General features: G+C 47.6%; 1 long non-coding RNA gene across 1 annotated transcript; it reads left to right on the top strand.

Moving 5' to 3' along the window:
- Positions 1-1,567: 1,567 nt before the first annotated feature.
- Positions 1,568-8,917, top strand: LOC132661990 (uncharacterized). Its single transcript, XR_009602473.3, has 2 exons — positions 1,568-5,742; positions 6,596-8,917. It is a non-coding gene; the product is annotated as an uncharacterized LOC132661990 (long non-coding RNA).
- Positions 8,918-22,064: the final 13,147 nt, after the last annotated feature.

Genomic DNA, 22,064 nt, shown 5'->3' with positions numbered 1-22,064 from the left:
TTCCGGTGATTTTTTTTTGTTGGTTTGTTTTACTTTAATCAAGATATAACTTAACTCCATTAAATGCTCAAAATGTAAGTGCACAGCTGGGTAAGTTTTACACACGTAAACACCAGATCAAGATACAGATGATTTCCGGGACCCCAGCAGTCTCCCTCGCAGCCCTCTACGTCATTACTGGATCCCCGCTATAACCGCCGTTCAGACCTCTATCATCATCAGTTGGCTCTGCTTATGTTTGAATTTCACGCCAGTGGAATCGCACGGTATGCGCTCTTTCGTGTGTTGGGATTTTTTTGCACTCATTACAGGTTTTTAGGAGTCATCCGTGGTGATATATGCTTTGGGAGTTGGTTCTTTCTCAGTGCTGCAAAGCATTCCATTGTACGAATGTACCACAGTGTACCTATCCATTCTCCTCCTGAAATACATCTGTGCTGTCTCCAGGTTGGGGCTATTATGAACATCATGGTCATGAACATTCTTGTACAAGTATTTGGGTGGACACAGCCACTCATTTGTGCTGGGTGTATGCCCAGGGGTGGGCGTGTAGGATCACAGAGCGGCCCCAGATTCTGCCAAACAGTTTTCTAAGTGTGTAAGACGTTCAGACGTGTCTGATTGCCTCATCTCCTTTCCCACACCTGGTCCAACTGTAAGGGTTAAATTGTAGTGTAGGGCTAATGCTAGCTTGAAAAATAACAGCTTTGTTCTGACACTGAAGGTCAAGAGATAACAGTCTTGCTTCACTCTTGTACATTACGCTTCCTACTCTTGTAAATCAGGCTTCACCAACTAAGGAAACAAAAGTTGAAAGAAAAGAGCATCAGAGGCAAGGTCAAGGAGATCCACTGGTTGCAACTTAGCGGCAGAAAGTCTAAAATAAACACCTCATTCGGCAACTGTTTCTAACTCATCTGGGAACTGTTTCTCTGTTCTGTTCCCAGGTGATGATAAAACGATGTGATCGGCCATAAAAACTCTGTACCCTGGCTGTTCGAGGCCACACTCTGATCAAGAGTGTTGGTCCCGATCGGTCGGCCTTGCCTCTCATTGCAATAAACTTTGTTGTGACTGTCACTGGTGCCCGTAGCATTCTGTTTCAGGAGTCGTGTGGATGCAACATTCGGTGCATTGGCCAGGAAAGTTAAAGGTCTGAAACAGGGTCCTTTCCTCGGACTGCTCCGCCGACCCCTGGGAGGAGGCTTGGGATTGGGAGAGGTAAGGAATTCTTGGGGCGCGCCATTTGAATGACTCAGGAGGGTCTGCTGGACGCGGCTATAGACCCAGAGTCAGGGATCCTACCGGGACGCTGGTGGACCCCATTTGGTTTGGTTTTTGTCCAGAAGGATCCTATTTTCAGGTGGCTGCCACGGCCTACTGGCCTTGAGATCTCGAACATGTATTTTCTTCGTGTCTTGTCTTCTTCCTGTTAACTGTCTGTGCGTCCTTGTCAGTTTTGCCTATCTTTGTCATGGGTCAAAATCAGAGTACCCCCACCCCTCTGAGTCTCATACTAACCCATTTCCAGGACTATAAAAGAGCTGCCTCAGTTTTTGGCCTCCACGTTAAGAAGCCAGTCCTCCGAACTCTCTGCGAGGTGGAATGGACCAGCTTTCAGATCGAATGGCCTCCACAGGGGAACTTTGACCTTACTTTGGTATATAAGGTTCATGATATTGTCTTTTCTAGGCACGAAGACCAAATCCCATACATTGGAGCGTGGAGAACCCTCATTGAAAACCCTCCAGATTGGTTAAAACTTCTCCTTCCCCTTCCCCCTCGCCTCCCTAAAGTACAGGCTTTGCTGCTCAAAGGCCGCCCATTTGGAGCTCAGAATAAGAATCTTGATGGGACTAAGCGGCCACCCCCTCTATCACCTGCACCGGAGGAAGAAAAAGAAACTTACCACCCGCCGCCCTATAGTTCTCGCCCGAAGAATATGGGTCAAGATGCTTCAGATCAGGAGGCAAGCCCGAGTCGGGACACTCCCCTGAGCCCGTCTCACACCTGGTCAGGGACTCCCTTTCATCCCCCTCCCGCTGCCCGACCCCTTCGTCCAAGGCCACCCCTGCAGGGTGATGTCCGACCCTTTATGACTTATGTACCCTTCTCCACTAGCGACCTTTACAATTGGAAGCTTCGAAACCCCTCGTTCTCAGAGAGACCCCAAGCATTAATTTCTCTCCTTGAAACTCTATTTGTGACCCATCAGCCAACCTGGGATGACTGCCAGCAGCTGTTGCAAATTCTCTTCACCACTGAGGAGCGAGATAAGATCCATCACGAGGCCCAGAAATTAGTGATGGGGCCAAACGGGCAACCCACCGAGGATCCCGCTGTAGTCGAGGAAGTCTTTCCTTCCTCGCATCCTGAAAATTGGGACCCAAACACTCCTCACGGTAGGCGATCATTGACCCTATTTCACCAGACTCTACTGGGAGGTCTCCGAGCGGCCGCCCGCCAGCCCACAAACATGTCTAAGGTAACAGAAGTCATTCAGGGGACCGAGGAAAGCCCCTCGGCCTTCTTAGAAAGGCTCATGGAGGCGTATGGCACCATTACCCCTGTAGGCCCTGAGGCACCTGAAAACAGCCGGGCATTAAATCTGGCCTTTGTCTCACAGGCAGCCCCAGACATTCGGAGAAAGTTACAAAACTTAGATGGGTTGAAAGGAAAAAATTTATCTGAGTTAGTTGAAATAGCCCAAAAAGTTTTTAACAATAGGGATTCTCAGGAAGAAAGACAGACACAAAAATTGACTAGGGTGGTAACGCCCGTCCTGGATGCCCGCGAGGGAAGAGGACCCCAAACGCCCAAAGAATTCTGATCTGGGCAAAAGAAAAAAGACAAAGGGTTAGAGCGCCACTAGGAAAAAACCAATGTGCATATTGCAAACAAGAGGGACACTGGAAGAAGGATCGCCCCAACTTAGCCCAACGCAAAACTCGGCCACCCCAGGCGTCGATAATGAAAGTTGATTCCGACTGACGGGACCACGGCTCGGTGGCCCCTTCTGAGTCTTTGGTTACTGTTAATATAGGGGGCCAGACTAAGACTTTCTTGGTGGACATTGGGGCAGCCTTTTCAGTTCTAAAACAAGATCCTGGCCCCACCAGGCGAGGAGCAACCCTGGTGCAAGGAGCAACTGGGTCCCAGACTTGTAAACGGACCACTGAACGACAAGTAGATTTCGGCCGTAAAACTGTCACACATTCTTTCCTAATCATGCCTGAATGCCCCTGCCCTGGATTACTAGGTAGAGACCTACTACATTAACTAACGGCTTCTTTGAAATTCACTAAAGGGAGGGTATGCATATTAAAGTCGGCCAGGGGGGCGCCTGGGTGGCTCGGTCGGTTGAGCGCCGACTTCGGCTCAGGTCATGATCTCGCGGTCCGTGAGTTCGAGCCCCGCGTCGGGCTCTGTGCTGAAAGCTCAGAGCCTGGGGCCCGTTTCGGATTCTGTGTCTCCCTCTCTCTGACCCTCCCCCGTTCATGCTCTGTCTCTCTCTGTCTCAAAAATAAATAAATGTCAAAAAAAAATTTTTTTTTAAATAAATAAATAAAGTCGGCCAGGATGGCCCAACAACCGTAATGGTGACTGTGCCACTTGGGGAAGAGGACCTGCTCACTCCGGTGCCTAATGAAAGTGTCCATGCATTCGATCCCCTCCTTAAAAGCCTCCAGGCGGGCTTCCCCCAGGTATGAGCTGAGACCAATCCACCGGGGCTGGCGATTCATCAAGCTCCGATAATAGTGGAACTTAAGGCATCCGCGCTTCCGGTAAGACTAATATCCCACGTCCCGGGAGGCTAGGCGGGGAATCGCCGTTCACATCATGTGTTTGCGCGACTCCGGCATTTTGATCCCATGCAAGTCGCCATGGAACACTCCGCTTCTCCCTGTCCGGAAGCCTCACTCATCCGATTTCCGGCCAGTTCAGGACCTAAGAGCAGTAAACGCCAGGGTAATGGACGTTCATCCCACTGTACCCAACCCTCATACTCTCCTTAGTTTGCTTCCCCCTTCTCAGGTGTATTATATACAGTTCTGGACTTAAAAGATGCCTTTTTTGCCATCCCGCTGGCCCCACAAAGCCAGCCACTGTTTGCATTTGGATGGACTGATCCTGAAGAGGGAAAAGCCGGACAGCTCACCTGGCCGCGACTCCCCCAGGGATTTAAAAATTCTCCTACTCTTTTTAATGAGGCCCTGCACCAGGATTTAGAGCCATTTCGAATCTCCAACCGCAGGTAACTCTATTGCAATCTGTTGATGAGATCTTGTCGGCGGCCCCCTCTCATTTAGGATGCCTGAGTGCCACCAAAGGACTCTTGAGTCTTCTGCGAAAACTGGGGTACCGAGTGTCAGCCAGAAGAGCGCAGATCTGTCGTGCCGCGGTGACCTATTTAGGTGACAACCTTAAGCAAGGTAAGCGCTATCTCGGTGAACAAAGAATTCGGGCTGTACTCGATATTCCTCAGCCTAGAACTCGCAAACAAGTCCGTGAGTTCCTTGGGGCGGCAGGCCACTGCAGACTATGGATACCTGGCTTTGCTGAACAGGCAGCCCCTTTGTGTGCCGCTCTCAAGGGGTCTCCGGAGTCCTTCACATGGGGGGAGACTCAAACTAAAGCCTTCCAGGCCTTACGAGATGCTCTCACGACCCCACCGGCCTGGGCCCTGCCAGATCCCACCAAGCCATTCCATTTGTTTGTAGCCAAAAAAGGGGGGGTGGGTAGTCAAGGGAGTTCTGACTCAGCGCCTGGGAACTTGGCACCAACCGGTGGCCTATTTATCCAAACGGCTGGACCCAGTTCCTTCCGGGTGGCCCCCACGCATTCGACAAATTGCCGCCACCGCGCTCCCAGTTAAAGCCGCCGACAAACTAACCTTGGGGCAGGCATTGTCTGTCACGGGGCCCCATGAAGCGGAGGCTTTACTGCGGGCTCCCCCAGAGCGATGGCTGTCAAATGCTCGGATTACCCAATATCAGCCATTGCTACTCGACCGGCCCCGAATACGTCTTTGTGCCCCCGCGGCCTTAAACCCAGCCACTTTGCTGCCCGAAGGACAAGGTCCCCCTCTGCACTCTTGCCCAGAAACCTTGGCGATGATCTCGTCCCTCTGCTCCGATCTTACGGACGTTCCCTTACAGGACCCTGATATCAACAGGACCCTGATATCAGCATGTTTTCAGGCGGCAGTGGTTTTGTGTTTCAAGGGCAAAGGCGTGCCCGCGCTGCAGCCATGACAGACCGCGAGGTTCTATGGCAACAGACCCTTCCCCCCCGGGAACTTCAGCCCAGCGCGCAGAGCTCATCGCGCTAACGAAAGCCCTAAAACTCGAAAGAAACAAGGCACTTAATATTTATACGGACCGCCGCTATGCATTTGCCCCCGCCCATGTGCACGGATCCATTTATCAAGAGCGCAGCCTCCTCACGACGGAAGGCAAGGCCGTCAAAAACAAAGCTAAAATTTTAGACCTTCCGGCGGCCATCTGGGAACCTGCAACACTGGCGATCATTCACTGCCGGGGACATCAAAAAGGCGACTCCCTAGAGGCAGTCGGAAACCGCCTGGCTGATGCAGCAGCCCGAGAAGCTGCCCTAAGAAGCCCGAGAAGCTAGCCTTGGAGCTACCGATCGAGCCCAGTTGCACTCCTAAAGATCTGGAGTGGGTTTCCAGAAAGGGGGGAAGTAAGATGCCGGGACAAAAGTGGCTTCAGGATCCTGAAGGTAAGATACTCCTACCCGCGGCACTCGGGCGGCACATGGTGGGTCAGCTTCACCAAGGGACTCATCTGGGGAAAACGAGGATGGCGGGATTAGTGCAGAAAAAGTTCAGGGCGCAAGGGCTGGGAAAAGAGATCGAAGAGGTGGTTGAAAGATGTGTAAGTTGCGCCCAAGTAAACCAGGGTGCAAATAAGAAGCTTTCGGAAGCTAAAAGAGATAGAGGAACTGAGCCGGGCCGGTTTTGGGAAGTAGATTTTACTGAAATTAAACCAGGGGAACACGGATGCAAACACCTGCTTGTTTTTGTGGACACCTTCTCCGGGTGGGTCGAGCCTTTCGTCACTAAATCAGAAACGGCTCAGGCGACAGTTAAGAAATTCTTAAATGAGATAATTCCTGGATTCGGGCTGCCTCTGAGCATAGGATCGGACAATGGCCCGGCCTTCACGGCGCAGGTGTCCTGGGGTCTAGCCCGGGCATTGGGAGTAGATTGGAAATTACATTGTGCACATAGACCCCAGAGCTCGGGTCAGGTAGAAAGGATGAATCGGACCCTAAAAGAGACCTTAACCAAATTGTCCCTTGAGACGGGCGAAAAATTGGGTCGATGTCCTGCCTTTTGCCCTTTTGCGAGCGTGTTTTACTCCATTTGTCAAGGGATTTTCCCCTTATGAAATTTTATTGGGCAGACCTCCACCTATCCTGCCGAGGCTAGGAGACGACGTAATGGAACAGTTGGAACGGGACCATTTGCTGGCTTTGCTCATGGCCCTGCAACATGTACAGAAGGAAATAACCAGGGCCTTGAGAGAAGCCTTCGCTCATCCTCCTGTTCTTCCCCACCCCTTTCAACCAGGAGACTTGGTCTGGGTCAAGAGGCACGAGCCTAAAACCCCGGAGCCGCGCCGGAAAGGACCGCACACCATGATCCTGACTACACCCGCGGCCGTGAAGATAGACGGTGTCCGAACCTGGATGCATCACTCTCAGGTCAAGAAAAACCGCGTGAAGGCGGGAACACCCCAGACTGATATGGAACCAGATAACGAACACAATGGAAGGTCCGAAGGCACCCAGAGGGTCCTTTAAAGCTAAGACTGATGCGGGCATAATAATAATTGTCTGGGTTTGTATAATGGTAAGTGTGGGGGACTGTACAGAATTGCATCCCCTATCTTTTTGGCCATACCAATGGGAACTCAGGGACACTGTCACAGGGTAGGTGATAGCATCTAATACCTCTTCCCCTGTGCCTTGTTTTTTGTTTGATTTATGCGACTTGATGGGGGGCTTTAATTACTAATTATAAACAGCCAAGGGGCTTTGCTCCTCCGGTCCCCCAAAACCCCTATATGGTTACGTATGGATGTGGACACAGGGATCAAGAACAAAAATTGACTGACATACCAGGGTTATACAGTTGCCCTGCAAATAGAAAGGTCGAATGTGAAGGAAGAGGCCAATACCATTGTGCAAAATGGGGTCATGAAACGCTGGCTCCCTGGCTGGCGGGACAGGGCCATGACCCCTTAATCACCCTCCTTAGAATTCCAGATCCCAAATGTAAGACCCAAGGAAAAAGCAACCCAACAAAAATATGTTTAAAAAAGGTTTCTAGTTCCCGTACCTTTTCCTCTTCCTGGGACACTGGATACGCTTGGGGGTCTCAGGATGTCCGCTCCAAGGGTTGACAAAGGCATTTCCTTTACTATACAAAGGGTTAAAAAAAAAAAAACTCCACCCGATCCGGTAGAGCCAAACAAGGACATGATTTTACACCCCCCCCCCCCCCGCTCTTTCCAACTGTCCCTTCCCAACCTACCCTGCGCTCGGATGCCCCCACAAAGTCAGAATTACCAACTACGGGTCATATCCAGAACCCATTCTCCCCTGAGACGCATTGGCTAAACGTAGCAGATTCTATGTGTGCTTGGCTAAATTCATCTCACACCGAGATTGTACAAGATTGCTGGCTGTGTTTAAACCCTAACCCCCCATATTCTGTGGGAATGGCTACAAATGCCAGTGTTAGACAAGACGTAGAAAAGCATGTCATCAAATTGCTAAATCCAAGCATGTCATTGTGTCCTTGGGGTTCACAACCAATTTTAACCCCAGGAGACCTCCAAGGACAGGGTTGGTGCATAGTGTCCCAAGAATATTATTCCAGTCCTCGTGGGACTGGGAATTGTGGGATCCACAGCTATTGGAGCTGCTAGACTCATTGTGGGGGATGAAAATTTCAAAACTGTAAGCGAGCAAGTAGACCGAGACCTAGGCTACTTGGAAACTTCAATTTCTCGGCCGGAGCACCAACTAGACTCTTTAGCCGAGGTTGTATTACAAAACAGAAGAGGACTTGATCTACTCTTCATGAAGGCAGGGGGCCTCTGCGTGGCCCTCGGGGAAATGTGTGTTTTCATGCCAACAATTCCGGAGTAATCCGAGACACTCTCAGTTTGGTCAGGGATAATCTTAGGACCAGGGAACGTGCCTTGGAGGCCAGCGATAATTGGTATCAGAGTTTATTCTCTTGGTCCCCCTGGCTCACATCACTGCTCACCGCCGTAGCTGGGCCACTGCTGTTGTTACTTCTCGGGTTAACTATCGGCCCGCGCATTATCAATTGGTTAGTACAGTAGGTCAAGAGGCGAGTTGGTGAAACAAAAATAATGATGATTAGGTCCAACTATGTCCCCTTAGTTCCTAACGATGAATCAAGGGATCGATTCACTGACAAGAAAAGGGGGAAATGTAAGGGTTAAATTATAGTGTAGGGCTAATTGTAGCTTGAAAAATAACAGCTTTGTTCCCACACTGAAGGTCAAGAGATAACAGCCTTGCTTTACTCTTGTAAATTACGCTTCCTACTCTTGTAAATCAGGCTTCGCCAATGAAGGAAACAAACGCTCAAAGAAAAGAGCATCAGAGGCAGGGTCAAGGAGATCCACTGGTTGCAACTTAGCGGCAGAAAGTCTAAAATAATCACCTCATTCAGCAACTGTTTCTAATTCATCTGGGAACTGTTTCTAACTCATCTGGGAACTGTTTCTCCGTTCTGTTCCCAGGTAATGATAAAACGATGTGATCGGCTTTAAAAACTCTGCACCTCTGCTGTTTCGGGGCCGCAATCCGTCGGCCTTGCTTCTCCTTGCAATAAACTTTGTTGTGACTGTCACTGGTGACCGTAGCATTCTGTTTCAGGAGTCGTGTGGATGCAACAAAGTGTTGTTTTTTTTTAATCGGTAGCTTTATGTGGTTGTTTTTCCTAACACCTTTTTTGAGATGTAATGCACATACCATAAAATGTAACCTTCTAACGTTCACAATTCTGTGGAGTTTGGTATATTCACAGCCTTGTGCAACCATCCCCGCTGTGTAATTGGAGAACATATTCATCACCCCAAAAAGAAGCTCAGTAGCCATCAGCAGTCCCTTCCCCCCAACACGTGGCACTCACAGGTCTACTCTCTGCCTCCACAGACTTGCCCATTCGGATATTTCACGTAAAGGAAATCATGTAATATGTGGTCTTTTGCGTCTGGCTTCCTGCACTTCGCGTCATGCTTTCAAGAGTCGCCCACACTGTAGCATTATCCGTGCTTCATTCCTTTTTTACGCCCAAATAATACTCCATAGTGTACATCTACGACCCTGTTTCTCCATTCATCAACTCTCGGGTCATTTGCGTTGTTTCCACTTTGGGGCTATTGTGAGTTGGTTGCTATGAACGTTGGTGTACAAGTATTGGTCTGAATACCTGCTTTCAATTCCTTTGGTTGTACGGCCGCTAGGGCAACTATTGGGCATAGGGTAACTTTGTGAGGACTCGCCAGGCTGTTTTCCACAGAGATGGCACCGTTTTACATTCCCGCCGGCAGGGTGATGGATGAGCCTTCGAATTTCTCCATGTCCTTGTCAATACCTGTTATTATTATTATTTTTTTGATTATAGTCAACCCAGTGGGTGTAACGTGGCATCTCACTGTGGTTTCAATTTGCATTTCCCAAATGACTAATCTGTTGAACCTTTCTTGCAAGCCTCTGATTAATTGTGATTAATTTTCAGAGTTCTGAAAAAGGTGATTTTTATATCTTCTTGTAAGTACTCACATTGTTTTTCGGTGAGGGGGGGAGATTCGTGGAGGTCCCCACTTTGCCATTTCAAAAGGGTCACTGTCCTTGCTGACCTCTTGGTGGATAACACGGGCCACGGTACCGTCATCACCCTGTCTTAGGGTTGTTTCTACAACACAGCCAAACAGCATAATCAGGAAAGGATGAGGGGCTCCTGGGTGGCTCAGTCAGTTAAGCGGCTGACTCTTGGTTTCCACTCAGGTCATGACCTCCCCGGTTTCACGAGTTCAAGTCCCGTGTTGGGCTCTGCGCTGGCAGCATGGAGCCTGCTTGGGATTCTCTATCTCCCTCTCTCTCTGCCCCTCCCCCACTCTCCCTATGCCTCTCTCTCTCTCAAAAATAACCATTAAAAACATTATTTAGGGGCGCCTGGGTGGCTTAGTCGGTTAAGCGTCCAACTTCGGCTCGGGTCGTGATCTCGCAGTCCGTGAGTTGGAGCCCCGCGTCGGGCTCTGTGCTGACAGCTCAGAGCCTGGAGCCTGTTTCAGATTCTGTGTCTCCCTCTCTCTGACCCTCGCCCGTTCAGGCTCTGTCTCTCTCTGTCTCAAAAATAAATAAAGGGTAAAAAACATTTTTTAATTATTTAAAAAATAAAAACAAATAAATAAATAAACTTTAAAAATAAATAAATAAAACAAAATTCAGTCCCTCGGTTTCACTAGCCACAATCCAAGTGCTTAGTAGCCATATGTGGCTACTGTATAGGAGAGCACAGATCTAGAACATTTCTGCCATTGCACTCCTCCAGATACACCCTCTCCAGCTGTCTTCAAGCACGCAATGGGTTTTGGAGTCCAATGGCTCAAGAAGCCCGGGGCATCAAGTCTCCTTCATTTGCAAGGGGGCACCTTTCCTAATGGGTGCTGATTACTTTTAATGAACAAGGTAATGAATGTTTGAAGAATATGACTTTACTGGGTCATTTCCTACTCCTTCTAGATGGAAATTTCCAGAGCAGTTCTGCTCAAGAGAAGATAACAAAAGAAAACACCCTCGAAAATATCTTAAATAGTGCTACCGTTGTCATGGGCTCCCAGGTCCCAGGACCATTTCTCTCTTTAGCAAGCCCTCACTCAAGGGCAACCCGAGGTCCATTGTCATATAATCCTAGACAGGTCTCCTGGTTCCCCAGCCAGGGCTGTTGCCAGCATAACCACCTGCCTCTCATAGACAGCAGCTGGTCTCAGAAGGATTTAGTAAGGGTTACAGTGATGAAGTTTGGGGGGGGGGTGGTCAGTTCATGGGGTCCAGAGCTGATGTCCAAGAAAGAATTCTTGAAGACGCCTTTGGTACAAAAAGGTGGTTTTATTCAAGCACGGGGACAGGACCCGTGGGCAGGAAGAGCTGACAGGTAACTAATTATATACCCTCAGGTTGGGAGGTGGTCAGGGATAAAGTAAGTCTCCGAGGTATTTTGGAAGCAAGGTTTAGGGGCTAGCTGTTGCTAGGGAAACATCACTTTTTACTGGTTAATAAAACCCCAGTCATGAGACTCTTCAGATGTATATCAGGGGCCATAACCTCGGGGGTATGATTGCCTGCACGTATCTTGGGGCAGTGGAGATAAAGGAAGTAAACTTACAGGGTCCTTGAGGTTGGGATAATGTTGAGCTAAGGTTCTCTTTTGCCCCCAGCAAAGTGTCATCCTTGCGGCAGCTGAGCTCCTAGAGGGAGGTCACTCTGCCCGTTTCAAGGACTTGTCAGGGGGCTGCCGGCAGTAAGAGAATTTAGTTTTTCATTCGCCTTAGTTTCCCATATTACTGTGGTAAGCACGTAAACACCTCCCCTTTGTTCTTGGGTAGCCAGGAGTGTCCGAGGAATATCACCCATATTCCGCCTGGGAGTTGGGTGGGGGGCTGCTAGCTTGTGCTTTGCCCCTTAGCTTGCCCCACGCTCCCTCATCAATAATGTAGATCCATTCAGATGGGGCTCCTGGATGGCTGCGTCCATTAAGTGTCCGACTTCGGCTCAGGTCAGGTTCTTGCGATTTGTGAGTTCGAGCCCCATGCCGCGCTCTGTGCTGACAGCTCAGAGCCTGGAGCCTGCTTCAGATTCTGTGTGTGTGTGTGTGTGTGTGTGTGTGTGTGTGTGTGTCTGACCCTCTCCTCCTGCTCACACTCTGCCTCAAAAATAAATAAATAAACATAAAAAATTACAAAATCATACTATAGATCCATTGAGGAGAAATGCAGCAGCTGAGAGGCCCAAGTCAAGAGAAGGGCGACCAATAGCATGGTCCTGGCCCAGCGCTGGCTTCAAGCAAAGGGACGCTATGACTTTAGCTGCGAATGACTGAACACAGCCACCCTGAAGGATGTGCAACCTGTCCCCACACTCGGGAGGGTCCCACATTTGGTTTAATGCTCTGCTGCCACATCTGGGAATTCTCCTTTTTTTTTTTTTTAAGTTTATTTATTTATTTTGAGAGAGAAAGAGCACGAGCGAGCCAGGGAGGGGCAGAGAGAGAAGGGGAGAGAGAATCTTCACCAGGCTCTGTACTGTCAGCGCAGAGCCGGACGCAGGGCTCAAACTCACGCACCGCGAGATCATGACCTGAGCTGAAACCAAGAGTTGGACGCTCAACCAACTGAGCCACCCAGGCGCCCCGCCATCTTGAAATTCTTAATCATTTTGGAACAAGGAGCCCTGGGCCCTTCAACTCATGCGGCTGGTCCCATCCGCAGAAAGTCGAGTTTTTTTTATGGGAGGCGTTAATCTGTGAGCAAGAGCCAGAACTGGCAAGAGAAGAGACATGGGGAGGGACTGGATGGGGCACTGAGGGAAGAGCTGGCCCACAGGCTCTGTCTCTCTCTCTCCTTCAAAAATAAACATTAGAAAAAACTTTTTTTCATTAAAAAAAGAGAACAAAGAGAAGAGATGGGGTACAGGGGGGCTTCCAGCCACAGAGAAGACAAGGAACAGGGGCTGGCTGCCCATATGGGGCCCACGGCGAAGGCATGACGAGTGGGAATGGGCCCAACCCCCGGCCACAGGAAGGGCACTCTCTGCTCCAGGCACGTGGGCAACATTTCTCTCCTCTGCTGGCCTCAGCTTCGCCAGTTAAGGGGATTTGCTTTTTCTCACCCTTCCAACCCCAGTCAATATGCCTGTGGTGGAATGAACTTTTATGTGTCACCTTCCTACGCCCACTGCTGCAGCTACGACCGTCCTGCTACTCGGCCTCTCCTACCACATACGCTCTCCACGCCGGCAGATGTGACTTCACTAAGACACGGTTCGTGGGTTCGAGCCCCGCGTCGGGCTGTGTGCCTACAGCTCGGAGCCTGGAGCCTGCTTCGGATTCTGTCTCTCTCTCTCTCAAAAATAAATAAACGTTAAAAAAAAGAAAGATACAAGCTGTCAAGAATCTGTTATTGCCCTTCCAAGACACGGGCGGTGGCAGAGACGCCAACAAAGCGAAAGAGAATTGAAGGTGAGAGGGAGAGAGAACTTGCAAAGGTCTCCAAAGTAGCCACTGGAGGAACTTCTTGGAAGGACGGGACTCCAGTGGAAGTGTGCACGGTCTGGGGACCCACAGAGCCGCCTCAGGGGTCCCCGGGGGTTCAGGCGTTTAAGGGGTAAAAGCTTGCTTGCCGCAGGAATGTGACTCTTCAGAGAAACTCTGATAACATATAACAAAGGTTTCTGTGTTGTAAGTTGGTTTTACCAGAACGTGGACAGTTTATTCTCTTCCCCAGCTTTTGCTTAACTTCATGTAAACGGGTAAAAACTAAGAACTGACAAGACTCCTTTAATGTCCATTTGAAGCAAAATTTTTTTTGTCTTAATATAAAAAAAATTATTTTAATGTTTATTTTTGAGACAGAGAGAGCCAGAACGTGGGTGGGGGAGGAGCAGAGAGAGAGAGAGAGGGGGAGACACAGAATCCGAAGCAGGCTCCGGGCTCCGAGCTGTCGGCACACAGCCCGACGCGGGGCTCGAACTCACAAACTTCGAGATCAGTGACCGTGACCCAAACCGAAGTCGGAGGCTTAACCGACTGAGCCAGCCAGGCGGCCCTGAAGCAAAATTTTCAATGTTTGAAAGTAAATTCAATCAGCAAACTTGCAATGATCATTCTTCACTCAACGCACCAAACACGATAACCACTACTTCTCGGCAAGCCAGGCAGCATATTTTTGATGTTTAAAAAGTGACCGAGTGACATCAGAACATAAAGAGAGACTTAAATCTTACACACAGAAGTGGAAATAGCTAAATGTGAGTCCGACGTGGGGCTCCAACTCACTAACTGTGAGATCATGACCTGAGCAGAAACCACGAGTCAGACGCTGAACCGACTGAACCACTGGGGCGCCCCGAATATTTGAAGTTCTTAAACTTGTCAGACTGTCCATCCCGAGAAAGCTAGAGCGTCTGGGCCAACAACAGCCCGCCTGTTAGGGTGAGCACTTAGGCTCAGTCTAGCCCTGGTTCTGGAAGGACAGTTAACACGACGCCCTAAAGAAGAATGTCCAGCCGGTGAGAGCCACCCACCCTGAAGGCTGGACTGGGAAAGAGAACAACTGATGTCCTTTCCATCTTTTCCCGTTCATACACGATACTCCCCAAATACACAAGGACTCTTTTCTTCTGAAATTGCTACAGCAGAGCATGCTTCATTCAGTTAAAACACGCAGGTGGGCTAAACATAAATCCAGGGCCATCTAGACCACACGCCACCCTTGAGTGACCTTGGGAAAGACACTCCCCTCTGGGCAGAGGCAGCTCCCTGAGCAACCAGCTTGGTGAGTGAAGGGTGCCTTTGCACAAGCTGGAAAGAGTCCCAATCCCCACCCCACCCTGGGGTGATACAGCTTCACGGCAAGATGCACAGCTTGGCCAGCAGAACCCAGGCTTAATTTCACCACCTCATTCCCACCCATTTGGCCAGGTGCGCTTGCTCAGTGAACCGCCTGCACAACTGTACTCAGTGGTTCTGCTTAATCACTAAACAGGAAGCTGTTCTACAGTAGGGGGAAAGCAGTTCACCTAGGCTGATTCTGATCATGTGCAATGTACTGATACTTCTTAAAATGTCACAGCAATAATTACTTGAGGCTGGTTGACTCAAGAGAATCCCAGGAAAATGTCAGGTTATATAAAAGGAAGTAAAAAAAACGTAGACAAACTCAGAAAGACGTTTGGGCCTTTGCCAAATAACAGAGGGATAGATGGATGTGTCTGTATAGTCATCTGGAGGTGGGTTCAATTTCTGGCTATATGACCTTAGGTAAGTCATTTAGCCTCAGTTTCCCCATCTGGAAAATGACAATAAAAGTGTGTACCTCACAGGGCTATTCTGAAGATTACAGGAAGTAACATTCATTCAACTAATACTTACTGAAATACTGAACACTTCTCACATTCCATGCACTGAAACACAACTGTGAATACATAGGCAGGGCTCCCACCATTTAGCATGCGGTCAAAAATAATATAAAATTTCCTGGGTCACCTGGGTGGCTCAGTTGGTTGAGCATCTGACTCTTGATTTCAGCTCTGGTCATGATCCCAAGGTCATGGGATTGAGCCCTGCATCGGGCTCTGCCCTAAGCATGGAGCCTGAGATTCTCTCTCTCTCTCTCTCTCTCTCTCTCTCTCTCCCTCTGCACCTCTCCCCTGCTCAAGCTCTCTCTGTAAAGTAAATAGATAAGTAAATAAAACAAAAATAATATAAAATTTCCATTAGGATAGGAGTTATGCAAGGGTATAATGGAGGGAAATTTACTTGGTCAGGTGGATTGGGGATAGTTTCCAGTTCGTCTATGATCTGAAAAAAGAATGGAGGCTACCAAGCAATGAGAGGGGGAAAGAGACACCCAACCAACGGGAAGAGAATGTGCAAGAGTCCTGTGGCAGGAGGAAGCTTGGCTCGGTCGTGGAAGCAAGGCCATTGGGGCTGGAGCACAGAAATCAAGGAGAAGAGTAATATCATTGTTGTATCGCTTTGTATGTTGGCTTTTATTTTATTTTTTTTTAAGTTTATTTATTTTGAGGGGAGGAGGGGCAGAGAGAGAAGGAGAGAGAGAATCCCAAGCGGGCTCTGTGCTGTCAGCCTGCTCAACTGACACGGGGCTCAGCCTCACAAACTGTGAGATCATGACCTGAGCCAAAATCAAGAGACGGTCGCTTAACCAACTGAGCCACCCAGGTGCCCCTATAAAACATTATTAATGAGATCATTTACCTTCTTTGGTGGGTCTCTATCCAACACTCCAGGGCCTGGAGGCTTCACCCGCATCAACTCATTTCATTTCACAGCTGCCCTGGAGCCCAACAGCCCTTCCTTGTGGTTTTATACTCATTTGACAAACTAGGAAGCTGCAGTGCACAGAGATCAAGTAACCTGCCCAAGGTCACCAAGGGCTCAAAGCCAACCTGAATGGATAGAGTGCAAATCTGCATCCACTCTAGGTTGGGATCTCTACTGGCTGCGGGACCCCAAGCAAATGCCTGCAACTTCCAGCTTCTTGTTTCCTTGGTTCAGGCAACCAGGAATTGGAGTTAGCTCTGCAAAGGTGGGCGCCACCCAGGGGATGAAAGTCCTGTGGCAGACAGACCTGTAGGCTGTAGAAGGAAGAACAAAGGGTGAGTAAAGGTGGGGGGTGGGGGGGCTTACTGTCTTTGTAACCCATCTCCCTCTCTACCACAGATCAAATCCAATGCCTCAGACAGGATAGGAACTCGGGAAACGGTAGTTCGTTGGTTCAAGGCTCGGGACCTGAAAGCCCTAGCTTCACATCGCTACGGAAGGGGAAATCTGGGCAGGACGGTTTGAATAGCGATCCCGGATCGCGCCACGCTGCTGCCACCTGGTGGCGCCGTGCCTAAGGTGTCGAGCAATGCCTCTGGGCAACATTAGTGTCCGAAGTAAAGAAAAGAGAACGCTGATGAACGGTATGCTTAGAAATGGTTAAGATGGTAAGTTGTACGTTATATGCCTTTACTGTGATAAAAAAAAAAAAATAAATGGAAAAAATGAAAGTGTAAAATGAATTAAATGTGAAGAGTGAAATAAGTCCTTTCTCACTCGACTCAGGAGGTAACATTGCTTCTCCTGAGATTAGGTTGTAGCATCTCATTATCACGTGACAGTTCGAAGTGTTTCTGTCCTGTCTTTGCGCTTCCCTCAAGCCCTTTAAAATTTCTCTTTGGCATCCTTGGAGCAGGGGTGTGATGATCTATTACTGATCATATATAGATGTATGATCTAACACACATATATGCTATTAATTATGTTATATTATAAATATTATATATTTATATATACTGCCGCTCTTTGACTCAACTCTCTCAAAGCCACCCTTTATTCAGTTTGCAGTTTCCAAAGATGAAATCTCAACCCTAATGTTCCATCTGATTCCTACTTTGCATCTGCCCTTGCTAAGGTACAAATATACGTGACATAGGGGAATGCAAGCTGGTGCAGCCACTCTGGAAAAAAGTATGGAGGTTCCTCAAAAAAACTAAAAGTAGAACTACCCTACGACCCAGCAATGGCACTACGAGGTATTTATCCACGGGATACCTGTGTGCTGTTTCGAAGGGACACATGCACCCCCATGTTTATAGCAGCGCTATCGACAATGGCCAAAGTATGGAAAGAGCCCAAATGTCCACCGATGGATGAATGGATAAAGATGTGGTATATCTATACAATGGAGTATTACTTGGCAATCAAAGAGAATGAAACCTTGCCATTTGCAACTACGTGGATGGGACTGGAGGGTATTAGGCTAAGGGAAATTAGTCAAAGACAAATATCATATGACTTCACTCATATGATGACTTTAAGAGACAAAACAGATGAACATAAGGGAAGGGAAACAAAAATAATATAAAAACAGGGAGGGGGACAAAACAGAAGAGACTCATAAACATGGAGAACAAATGCCCTTCTCTACACCGTAGGCTAGGCGGCCTGGGTTTTCATCCACAGAGTTTTAGCACGTGGCTGCTTGAGACATTGTTTATATTTTATTCCCACCATGCTGCCCCTTTGAGATGACAAGACACTCGAGAAAACTAATGACAGGCACTTCCACCCCAGCCCTTCAGGATAATAAGGTTTATTCACAGCTTAACAGGAATTAAATTGATGATATAGGATCTCATATTAAAGAAAATAATGAGCATTTATACTAGACTGTGTTGCTTATAACACACATAACCCTGTTAAAAATAAAAGTTTTCTTGAGATAATTCACCCTTTAAAATTGTACAATTCAGGGGCGCCTAGGTGGCTCAGTCGATTCATCATCTGGCTTCCGCTCAGGTCACGAACTCGTGGTTCGTGAGTTCGAGCCCCGTGTCCGGCTCTGTGCTGACAGCTCAGAGCCTGGAGCCTGCTTCGGAGTCTGTGTCTCCCTCTCTCTCCGTTCCTCCCCCACTTGCATTCTGTCTCTCTGGTTCCCTCTCTAAAATAAATAAAGATTAAAAAAAGTTTTCTAATTGTACCATTCGGTGGTTTTTAACACATCCACAGTGTTACATATTCACACTGTTGTGCAGCCATCACCACCATCAAATTTTAGAACATTTTCATCACCCTAAAAGGAAAGAAACCCTATACCTGTTAGCAGTCACTCCGCATTCTTCCCTCCCCCAGCTCCCGGCAACCGCTAATCTGTTCTCCGGTTCCACGCTGTTGCCTCTTCTGGGCGTTTTACGTAAACAGAATCATATACTGTGTGGCCTTTTGTTTGTATCTTCTTCCACTTAACATAATGCTTTCAGCGGTCACCTATGTTGTGGCATGTGTCAGTAACTTTATTCCCTTTTGTGACTGAATAACACCCCATTGTATGGATATACCATATTTTCTTTATCCATTAACAGTTGATGGGTATTTGGGTTGTTCCTATTTGGGGTATTATAAACAGTGTCACTGTAAACATTCTTGTAAACGTTCTTATATGTTTCAATGCCTCCAATTCTCTTGGATATATACCTAGGAGTGGAATTGCTGAATCCTATGGTAATTCTGTGTTTACCTGTGTGAGGAGCCACCAGACTATTTTTTTTTTTCACAGTGGCTGCACCATTTTGCATTCTCACCAGCGTGTTTGAGGGTTCTAATTTCTTCACGTCCTCAACGATATTTTCTTATTGCTTCTCTCTTTTATTATAGTCTTCCTAGTGGGTGTGAAGAGATAGGATTTGCATCTTCCAAATAACTGAGGAGGTTAAGCATGTTTTCATGTGCTTCTTGGCTATTTGTATATCGTCTTTGGGGAAATGTCTATTCAAGTCCTTTGTCACCTCTAAATTGGATTGTCTTTTTTTTCCTAACATTTATTTTTGAGAGACAGACAGAGACAGAGTGCGAATGGGGAAGGAACAGAGAGAGAGGGAGACACCGAATCGGAAGCAGACTCCAGGCTCTGAGCTGTCAGCACAGAGCCTGATGTGGGGCTTGAACCCACTAACCGTGAAATCACAACCTGAGCTGAAGTCGGACGCTTAACGGACTGAGCCACCCAGGCGCCCCAGGTTGTCTTTTTGTTGTTGAGTTGTAAGAATTCTTTATAATTCCATATACTAGACCCTTATCACATATATGATTTGCAAATATTTTCTCTTATCCTGTGAATTATCTTTTCACTTTCTTGATAGTGCTCTTTGATGCACAAACATTTTTAATACATGATCTTTTAAAGTGCATTTTTTACAATGTTTATTTATTTTGAGAGAGAGAGAGAGAGAGAGAGAGAGAGTGCATTTGCGCACACATGAGTGGGAGAGGGGCAGAGAGAGAGAGGGAGAGAGAGAACCCCAAGCAGGCTCTGAGCCATCAGTGTAGAGCCTGATGTGGGTAAAATCTTGGCCTGAGCCAAAATCAAGAGTTAGACGTTTAACTAACTGAGCTACGCAGGCACCCCAAACATTTGTTTTATTATCAGAAAAGTGGTAAGTGACACACTTCATTACATCCATGAGTTAAAAGAGGAAACTGTTCTCTCGCGGTGTTGGGTACAATTTAGCAGCCATTCCTAATAAACTCTAAGTAAAACAGAACTGGAAGAAAATAACTAAACACTGATAATGTATTCTTTTTTTTTTTTTTCTAAATTTGTTAACGTTTATTTATTATTGAGAGATAGAGAGACACAGAGCGTGAGCAGGGGAGGGGTAGAGAGAGGGGGAGACACAGAATCTGAAGCAGGCTCCAGGCTCCGAGCCATCAGCACAGAGCCCGACGCGGGGCTCGAACTCACAAACTGCGAGATCATGACCTGAGCTGAAGTCGGTCGCTTAACCAACTGAGCCACCCAGGCGCCCCAATAATGTATTCTTAACAAAACCAGTAACAACCATTCAACCACATGAGGCCATGCCGAACCCACTGCCCTCAGAAACAGGAAAAAGGCTTGATGTCCATTGTGATTCAACCGTGATTTCAAGGTTTGGATTGATGCACTGAGACAGGAAAAGTATTGGCATCAATATTTGAAAAGAAGGGGAGGGGCACCTGGGTGGCTCAGTCAGTTGAGAATCTGACTTCCCTTCGGAACCAGTGACTGACTTCCGATCTGGAACCAGTGCATCTTGCAAAGGATGAAGATGGCAAAAAGGAAATCCAAATGGCCACTAAGCATTTATAATAGGATGTGGAATGAGATTTTTCCTGTTATCTGAGCACAATATGCGACAAATAACCCCCCATTCTAGAGAGAGTATGGACATGCTCTTGAAAGTTTTCTATAAAACACCAGAGCCAGTCTTTTGACAATCAGCCCCATCCTCCGCCTCCAGATAATAACAAGCAATTAATAATTCAGGAAACGGCTGAAAGAAGGGAGGAGAGCTGGTGTCATACCTAGTCTATTTTTTAACACCCATAGCAGATGATCTAACTCCTCCTCTTTCATACTACATTATTTTTAGCATTTATTTTTATCACAAAATGAAACTATACCCAACATCAAAGGCCTTACATATTTCAAAATAGATACAAACATGCAATAACTTCCTCCTTTGCTCTTTATTTTTCTTTCTTGGGCTCTACGGAGTCAATATCTTTTCATGTAAGGACAGCACCCTCTTCACACTAACCTAGGCACTACTGTAAAGTTATTTTGTAGATGTAATTACAGTCCCAAGTCATTTGGCCTTAAGAGAGGGAAATGATCTGGGTGGACTTGACTTAACAAGCCCTTTAAAAACAGAGTTTCTCTGACTGGTGAAGAAACCCCTAGAAAGGAATCCAGCTTGGCCAACACCTTGATTTCAGCCTCACAGAGCAGAGAACAGAGACATGCTATGCCCAGACTTCAGATCCGCAGATGCTTGGGCTACTAAATGGATGTTTTAAGCTGCTAAATTTGTGATAAATTATTACATAACAAGAGAAAACGATTACACCCTTTATTGTTGGTACCCAGGTGGGCCTGCCCTTGGTACCCACCAGCACGAGGCCTTAGGGGAGAGAGAGTAAGGGTTTTCCCTCTCCATCCTGCCCTTGACTGCTCTACATTGCCTGGCTGAGGCTAAGACAGGGGGCTCTGGCTCTGCCTGGCCCTGCCTCAGCTCATTCCTTGAGGTGACCCCTAGAAGCCTTTGGCCTCTTTGGCAGTCTTGAGAATCACTGTGTTGGTAAAACCCATACTTTCCTTAATCAGCCTCTACCTTTGTATGTTGGAACCGTTCCCATTTTTTATATCGTAAATAAGGCTACCACAAACATCTTTGTACATAAAATTTTGTCTGGATCTTGGCTGGTTTTCTTAGGATAAGACATGCGGAGTTAAAAGCAAATGAACATCTTCAGGGCTGATGTATATTACACGAACATTTCTAGAAAGCCCAGCGCTCCATCAGGGGAGTATAATGTCTAAGGTTCTTGACCTAAGCTGAGCCAATAGACTTCCCGGCTCAAAGACTTAGCTATTTCAGGGGGAAGACCACCTCCTCATTTTACCTCCACACTCTTCCCCTCAGTGACCCACCCTCACCCCTAAGCTTTCGGTCGCCCACTGGAAACTTCTACTCAGAAACCCAAAGGCACCCAAACCCAACGTGCTCAAAAACTTAAGGCACTTGTCACCATTCCCTCCGTCCTCCACCAAAATGCCCCAGATTGAGAAAACAGACCTAGCGCTATGGCTGGGACCAAGCTGACAACCACTGACAACCAACCAGATTCCCCAAAGAAATCACCCTCTTAAGATAAGCGACAGCACACC

This window comes from Panthera onca, chromosome D1 (assembly GCF_046562875.1).
Source record: "Panthera onca isolate mPanOnc1 chromosome D1, mPanOnc1 haplotype 2, whole genome shotgun sequence".
NCBI lineage: Eukaryota > Metazoa > Chordata > Mammalia > Carnivora > Felidae > Panthera > Panthera onca.
This window is presented reverse-complemented; position numbering and strand designations above follow the sequence as displayed.